This window comes from Rhinatrema bivittatum, chromosome 2 (genome assembly GCF_901001135.1).
Source record: "Rhinatrema bivittatum chromosome 2, aRhiBiv1.1, whole genome shotgun sequence".
Classification (NCBI taxonomy): Eukaryota; Metazoa; Chordata; class Amphibia; order Gymnophiona; family Rhinatrematidae; genus Rhinatrema; species Rhinatrema bivittatum.
Window position 1 is genome coordinate 52,969,364 of NC_042616.1, and position 7,666 is coordinate 52,977,029.

Consider the following 7,666-nt stretch of genomic DNA (forward strand, 5'->3'; position numbering starts at 1 on the left):
TCCGTCTCTGTCTGAAGGAGGGACCCTCACAAATAAACAAATAAAAGTTCTCACCCAACCTGCAAAAAGAGCCAGAAACTCCACTGCAGTTCTTGGAGGATCTGTTTGGTTTCTCTCTCTCCCTCTTCCCACCACTGCAGGCTGGGAGATGAAGTCTTTTCTGAAATGGATGGGGGGTACTATGTTTCTCAGGGTTATATTCAGTTTCCTATCACCAGTTGGAAGAAATCCACTGTCAAGCCCTCTGAGTAATTCTCCACTAAATTGATTTGATGTCACTTCTCAAGCAGTATTTGCAGCTAGAAGTGACTCCGCTTTCTCCGGGATTGTATCTCTTAAAAAAAAAAAAAAAGGTCTTGTGGTTCTTCATACCTTCTAATACCTTTTAATTCCAAAATGTTCCTTTTGAATTTAGTGTTTTGAACGAGAACTAGCATCCAAAGTCCTCTAGCCAAAAAACAAGTACAGCAGCAGCAGCAGCAGGGTAAGCTTCTGACTCTGACATACACAGTGCCCCACCACACAAGAAGCAGTGCCTCATCCCTGAATAGGTATAACATGGGCAGCAGCAAGGTAAGCTTGACACACAGACACACACATAGGCATACTCTAAAGCCAGTGTCCGGATTTTAACTCTCTGGCCCAGCACAGCAGCTATGTTTACACCCACCAGCAGATGCATCTCAAAACCTAGCCTGAAGGAACTGAGGTTTAACTACCGGAAAGTTGCCAGTACATGCCCCCTCTCCCTGCTGTTAGGGACACCCTCCTATCCACGGTACAAGAACAGGCCCAGCAAGGCTGTCTACATCTCCCTTCCTGCCATGATGCAACAGCAAGAGGCTCAGCTAGGCCTTCAGCATCTTTCTTCCCATCCATAGCAAGAAGAAGAGGCCAAGCGAGGCTGCTGGCATGCTGAAACAGAGCCCTGGAGTATGAGAGACCATTGGGGGGGGGGGGGGAAGAGAGCCTGCGTGTGTGTGTGTGTGTGTGTGTGTGTGGGTGTGAGAGAGAGCCACTCAGTGTATGAGAGCCAGTGTATGTGTGTGAAGGAGGGAGAACCAGTGAGTGTGTGAGAGCCTGTGTGTGTGTATGAGGGAGAGAGTGTGTGAATGTGAGAGAAGGAGAGAGAGCCTGTGTGTGTGTGTATGAGGGAGGGAAAGAGAGAGACAGTGAGTGTGAGAGAGCCTGTGTGTGTGTATGAGGGGGAGTGGGAGCGATTCAGTGTGTGTGAGGGAGGGAGAGTCAGTGAGTGTGAGAGAGCCTGTGTGTTTGTGTGTATGAGAAATAGGGAATGTGCATGAGAGTGAACATGTGTGAGAGAGAAGGAATATCTGTTTGTTTGGGAGTTTGTGTATATGAGCGAGAAGATATACAGGCCAATCCAATACAGTGCTCTCAGCCAAGCGCACTGTTTGGCCCTCGGTTGGATGCGGATTTTGGACGTGCGTCCACCACCCCTTATTCCATAAGGGCATTAGCGCATCCAAAACGAGTGTCCAACCTCCTCGCGAAACTAATAACGCTTATTACTTGCAAATACATGCTGATGAGGCTATTAGCTATTCTCCCCAGTTCAAAAAAAAAAGAAAATGCACCCGACTCACATTTTTACACTCAGAAATTAACACCTGCCCAGAGTAGGCGTTAATTTCTGAGCAGCCCAAAAAAGTGTACAGAAAAGCAGAACATACTGCTTTTCCTCCAACTTAATATTGTGGCAATATTAAATCGGAGGAACCAAAAGGTTTTTTTAAACATTTCAGAAGGTGCTGGTGCTGGCAGCCACCTCTCCTGGGCGCCCGCTGCCGAGGAGGTGCTAGGAGTGCACATTTGTCCCTAGCGCCTCCTTGGCAGCGCGACCCCCCCTCACTTATATTTAATTGCGCGCCCAGGAGAGGTGGCTGAGCGGCGTTAGGAAACACTCAACACTGAACGCCCGTTTTCCTCACGGCTTTATTAGATCTGCCTGAAAGAGTGCACCTTCCCTCTCACCCACTAATCCATGACAATCTCAGGGTGACCGGAAATGTAAAAGTTCTCAGGTCTGGAGAGCTTGGGGGGGGGGGGGGGGGTTCTTACTCCTATTTGTTGTAATTATTGGATTTTATTTGATGTGCCTGTTGTTTTGAAATATTTTTTGTTATTTTTTTTAAAAATTTGAATTATCGGATGTCATTTTATTCATTAAAAAAAAAAAAGGGGGGTTCCCTGTCTGCTGACTTGGCTGAAAGAAAAGAATGGGGCAGGGAAGGAAGTCTCCTGCCAACAGCCTGCAGAACGGAAGCAGCAGGGATCGCGCGGGCAGCAGCAGCAGCTGCGCAAATGGTTTCGTGGGATCCTTTTGAACCCTGCCCGTCGTTAAATGTATTTTTCTATCTTTACCGGGTTCCTGAACAAAATGGCGAAGGGAAAAGATTAAAGAAGAACAACCTCGCGTACTCCCGACAGGCCCTGCGGCTCCCTTGGAGGGGAGGGGAGGGGGGTTTCTCGCGGCTCTCAGCGGGCCAATCGGCTTTTTTGTGGGCGGGACTACAGCCTCCCACCCCTGTAGGCGCTTAAAAGCCTGGGCGCCGGAGGGCGGCTCTCTTTGTCCTGCGTTTCCTGGGGTGGTGCGTGTGAGCGCGTGGGTCAGGCAGCATGGCCGCACGGCAGCGGGGATCACCTAGTCTTTCGGGTTGGCTCCCTTGGTCAGGTCAGTACAGCACTGGGCATACCTATGGCTTTAATGTTTGAATTTAAGGGTTGCTTTTTTTTTTTTTTTATAACTATTATTTTAGAGTGCAGTTAAACTTAAGGGAGCTGCACGAATTGCTGGAAATTAGCAAAATAATATTGTAATAAAAGGCTTGGAGGCCCGACATCATAGGCAATGAAACCAAATGAAAGCAGTGAAAACAAAGGTAGCTCGAATTGGTTTATGAACTAAATCGGGATTAGGCCAGTATTTTCAGCAACATGTAGGAAGGGCTCGGGCAGACGCGGACTGCGTTATTAATATACAGAAACGAAAGTTAACGCTGTCATTAGTCTAACTTGTGGGTTAAGGGACGAAAAGAAGAGGATTCTACCAAGTAGGCAATGTCGTGGTTTTTCTTTAAATTCAGGTACCTACAATACCTGAACGTAATTCGCTTTGAGATAACAAAGTAAAAATATAAAGCAAACAAAAATAAGTGTAGCAGTGTTAAGGGAGGTGCTATGAGCACCACATAGAAATCTTTTGAATAAAAATAGATCAGAGTAAGGGCTTCTTACAATGCATTTTTCCCATTCCCATAGACACAGAGAGGGAGAAAAGCCTTAGTAAAGCAGGCCCTAAGCAAGCAAACAGAAGTCGATGGTTTCTTCGCAGTTTTGCAGACGTGGTTCTCTTGAAGAAAGCACTGCTGTCATCCTAATGCTGCTCTTTGTGACACCGCCTTAATCCTATGCCAGAAATCGGTGTTGCTAGTTCCAGGAGCCATAGAGTTTAGCACTCTGTCCTAACAATCTTCAAAGCTGGAGGGAGAGATGAAGGCTTAAGGAGGGGAAGACTCGTTTTCCAAGAAGGTGGGACCAGAAGCAGGAGGAAAAGGGAGAGCAAAGAATTCACAACTCTGAAAAAGTAACAAACGTGTATAACTATGGCATCTTAAGTGTGTCTTATGGAAAAAAAAAAAGAAACTTTGGTGTGTTTAAATTTTAAGACTTGAGTTGAAGGACAGGAGCAAGGCCAGGTTTGTGGCTGCACCAGTTTCCCATTTGAACCAGGACTCCCATCTGCACAAACGAACAGTATTAATCCAAACCCTTTCATTAAAAGCACGCTTTAAAAATTGCTTTGTAGTCCTAGACTTGTCTTATTTTTCTGTCTCAACTGTTAGTAAAGCACACTTTTCTGTATCTGTGATTATATTTTGTTAAACAATGATTGAGGGTACCATGTCTTTATATTTCAGATCTGGCAGCCCTGATGGGCTTGGCCTCTGGAGAATGAGCTGGAGAGGGAGGCATGAGGAGAATTGTGGCAGGACTGCTGCAGCCTTCAGCAGCCTTCAGCTATGTGACTCTTTATGTGGGACAGAGAATGAGTACTGGTTCTTGTCCTGTGGTCTGGTCCCTTAGTGCAGTGGACCCAAGCACCTAGGGAATGTGTCCCGCCCACTATTTGTCGGTCTTGAGCCATCCTGGTAAGATCTGCTGCAGTATTTTACCATGGTGGATTGCACAGCTGTGTGGGTTTTTTTTGTAGAGCAACTACAAAAAGATACTGAATCCTGAGACTATCATGTGTCTGTTGTGCTAGGAGTTCAAATAAATTGCTTCTGATCTACAGCATTTTATGTAATGCCTCTTTGCTTTACCCTGGTCTGATGCAGTTGACTAGTAAGTGGGGTCAGAATAGACATTATAAATGGTGAACTGAAATCTAATCTGGAGTTAACAACTTCAACCACTGTCACACTGCAAGCCTGACTGTTTTTTTAATGGTGTTTTGTATTAAATCTCAAGTTTCAGACTTGATTATGTGGGAACAGCTGGCCCTGTCTGGCAGGCACACTTACGGGCCAATTCAGTAAAGTCTGCGGGAGAGCGGATGAACGCCCGCTCTCCTGGCGTGCGCACAGGCCACTCAACTGTGCGTGCAATTCTGTATTTAAATTAGGTGGTGTGGTAAAAACGGGCAAAAGGAAGCACTAGGGACACTAGCACGTTCCTAGCTGCCTCGACCCAGAGTAGCGGGTTTGACAGATGCTCAATTTTCCCGGCGTCCGGTTCTTGAGCCCGCTGACAGCCACGGGCTCGGAAACCGGACGCCGGCAAAATTGAGCATCCGGTTTTCAGCCCAGCAGCCACGGGCCCATTTTAAATTTTTTTTTTACTTTTTTTTACCCTTTGGTACCTGACTTAATATCGCCATGATATTAAGTCAGAGGGTGCACAGAAAAGCACCCTCCGACTTAGTGTCTAAGGGCAGGTTAACAGTGTGCTCTGTTGGAGCGCACTGTACTGTATCGGCCTGTGTGTAAGGTAGTGTTCGCACTGGCTTTCCATAATGGTTGAGAGGTTCTTCCCCTTCCCCCCCCCCCCCCCCCCAAAAAAAAGTGTCCCTACTTTGGAGATAAAGGAAAGTACAAAGCCTCTGTACTGGATTGCTCCTGCACTGCTGGTGCCATTCAAAGTGGTGCTAGCTAATCTGAGACCCCCTGTGAAGGGGGAAAAGGGGGGTGCCATTTTTTTTTTAGCTCTGGCTTTTCATTTGTAGTTGAGGTGAGTTACATTCAGGTACAGCAGTATCTTCTCATTCCCAGAGGGCTTACTCTAAATCTGTACCTGAGGCAGTGGAGGATGACGGTGCTGCTTGGGTTGAACCATTTTCCTTCACTCCTGCCCCAGGACTTGATCAGCGTGATCCATGGGTACTCTTAATGAGCTGCATCGCTAGCATTTGTGTGCAACATAACTCTTTAACATTTTTCTTGGTGTTGAGCTGCCTTTTTATATATGCACAAATGGTGCTGATAACACTCTTGCATTGGATCTTGAATTTGACATTTAACACATTGCTAATGCAGATTAGAAAAAGCTCGAGTATCCGATTTTAGTTGTCATGCTTTCAGTTGGTGTCTTGATGTCACTAACATGTCCACCCCCCTTTTTTTTTTTTGTGCTGGGATTTTACACTGCTACAGATACAAAACCTGTGCTTAACTCTGCATGGAAGAGGTCTTGGCATTGCCACATTATGATGATTCTTTGTGCGTTAGACTTCTGAAGCTGATGAAGTCACTCCAGAATCTGATTGGCTCGCCAGGACAGCATGTCCTGTTAAATTTTGAACATTCTTTACTGCAGCATATAACCTCTTTTTTTTTTTCTTCTTACCCCCCCAATATGCAGAAAGAAAAGTGGTTTCTAATAGAACTCCATTTGGTAAGTTTGTGGCTTTTTTTTTTTAATTCTTTACCAATAAGAGGCTTTAAAACTAGAAAATGTCTACTTGTATGCACTAGTTTTGAGAGCAGTAAACTGTTCTTGGTAGGGCAAGTTCTCTGGCACTTTTCCAAAATGAAGTTTAAAAATCAAGCTTCCACTGCTAAACTTGTATTGGAAAACATTGCATACCTTTCCTCTCCTAATGCATATATATTTTAGGGTAAGAATAAATTTCAATGATTTAGCTGATAACTTTAAAAATGTAAAAGGGTGGTTTGGATCAGAATCTCTTAATGAAAGGTAGTGTCGGTCAACTCAACTGCCCCACTGCCTTGTAACTTTCTGTATTTCCTTTCTGATTCTGGTAGAGAAGTGGTGAGAAGCTGAGGCTGACTACACCTGCTGCCCAAGTCCTAGTACTCTTTAGCAGGCTGAACTTCAGAAAAAAAGATCTGCATTGACTTGCCAGTGTTCCTGTGTCAAGCACTTAACTCTTGCAAAACATAGCAGTGAGGCTGGCAGGGATTTCTGCTAATCTTATTGCTAGCTCTCCTCCCTATCCTGTGACAGTGTGCAGTGTTGCTACCTATCTAGTTTTTTGCATTGTTCAGTTCCCACTTAGGGTTTTGTCCCCTACCACATGTACTGCAGTTCACATCCTCGTAACCACCTTGTGCCTCTTCTAGGAGGAACAGGTGCCATATCAAACGAAAATAAGTGAGCCTTATAAACCTGGAACAGTGTAGATAATAGTTTCTGAAAAGCACTAGTGAAACTTGTAAAGCTGATCTGCAGGTGGCTCTCCATGGTTTCAAGTGGATGAAAGACAATATTGAAGTGACACTATCCTCTTCATTTTCAGAGTCTGAGCTACAGTGTCAGAGCAAGTTCACATTGGAGCAGTGAGACACGTGGGATTCCAGCTTTGGAAAGAAAGGAATACGATTGTTTTTAGTATTGAAACAGCTATGCTTCTGGTGGTGACCTAAATAAACGGGAGAAGTTGTGGTTTTAAATGGTTTTTGCCTTCTGTGTGAGATTCTTGTGTTTTATGAGCACTGGCTTTGAACCTCTGAACTGTCTAGTCCATGACTTTAGTGGCCAAGCACCAGTGCAAGAGTATCAGCTTGTTTATAACTGGAACTTCTAAGTCAAACTTAGCTGTTCTTTTAAAAACAAGTTACATGTGATATTCTCCTGCAAACAACCTGTAGGGTACGTTGTAAGATGTTAAAGAAATTCCAGTTAAGGATTAATGTAGTGACTATTGCATAAACTAATCCTATACTATGGGGAGTACTTTAAATGTAAAGTCAACACAATGACATTACATCAGTTAATTAAATCATGCCCTGTCTATTTAAGGTTGCATTGGTTTGCACATCAGGGGTATAATTTTCAAAAGCATTTACATGCTCAAACCTGCATTTTAAATGTGCAAGTATAGTTTGTGGAAATGGCTCTCTGAACATTGCTATGTTTGTATGTTACATTCATGTAACTCCTTTGAAAACTACTGCTTAAGCATAGCTTTACTTTCTAGTAGAAAGTACCATGGGTGGTCTTAAGTTAAAAGCAGTGCTGGAAGGTTAAAGCTTCCTCATTCTGTAACAAAATAATTTTTCCCTGAACATACCCAGGTCAGTCCAGACTCCTGCTTCTTGCTTCTCCTCCAGCAGGTGGAGACAGTTTTATGGACACTGTTGCTCACGCTAAGGTGCCACCTGCAGTCCCTCAGTATTTGTCT

The 7,666-nt window shown here is 44.5% G+C and overlaps 1 long non-coding RNA gene and 1 other non-coding gene across 2 annotated transcripts; both read left to right on the forward strand.

Annotated features, from left to right (window-relative positions):
- The first annotated feature begins 2,538 nt into the window (after nucleotides 1-2,538).
- On the forward strand, nucleotides 2,539-6,939 carry LOC115083967. Its single transcript, XR_003854433.1, has 4 exons — nucleotides 2,539-2,695; nucleotides 3,942-4,172; nucleotides 5,884-5,916; nucleotides 6,782-6,939. It is a non-coding gene; the product is annotated as an uncharacterized LOC115083967 (long non-coding RNA).
- A 33-nt stretch (nucleotides 6,940-6,972) lies between these two features.
- On the forward strand, nucleotides 6,973-7,107 carry LOC115086377. The gene has a single exon (XR_003855257.1). It is a non-coding gene; the product is annotated as a small nucleolar RNA SNORA50 (small nucleolar RNA).
- Nucleotides 7,108-7,666: the final 559 nt, after the last annotated feature.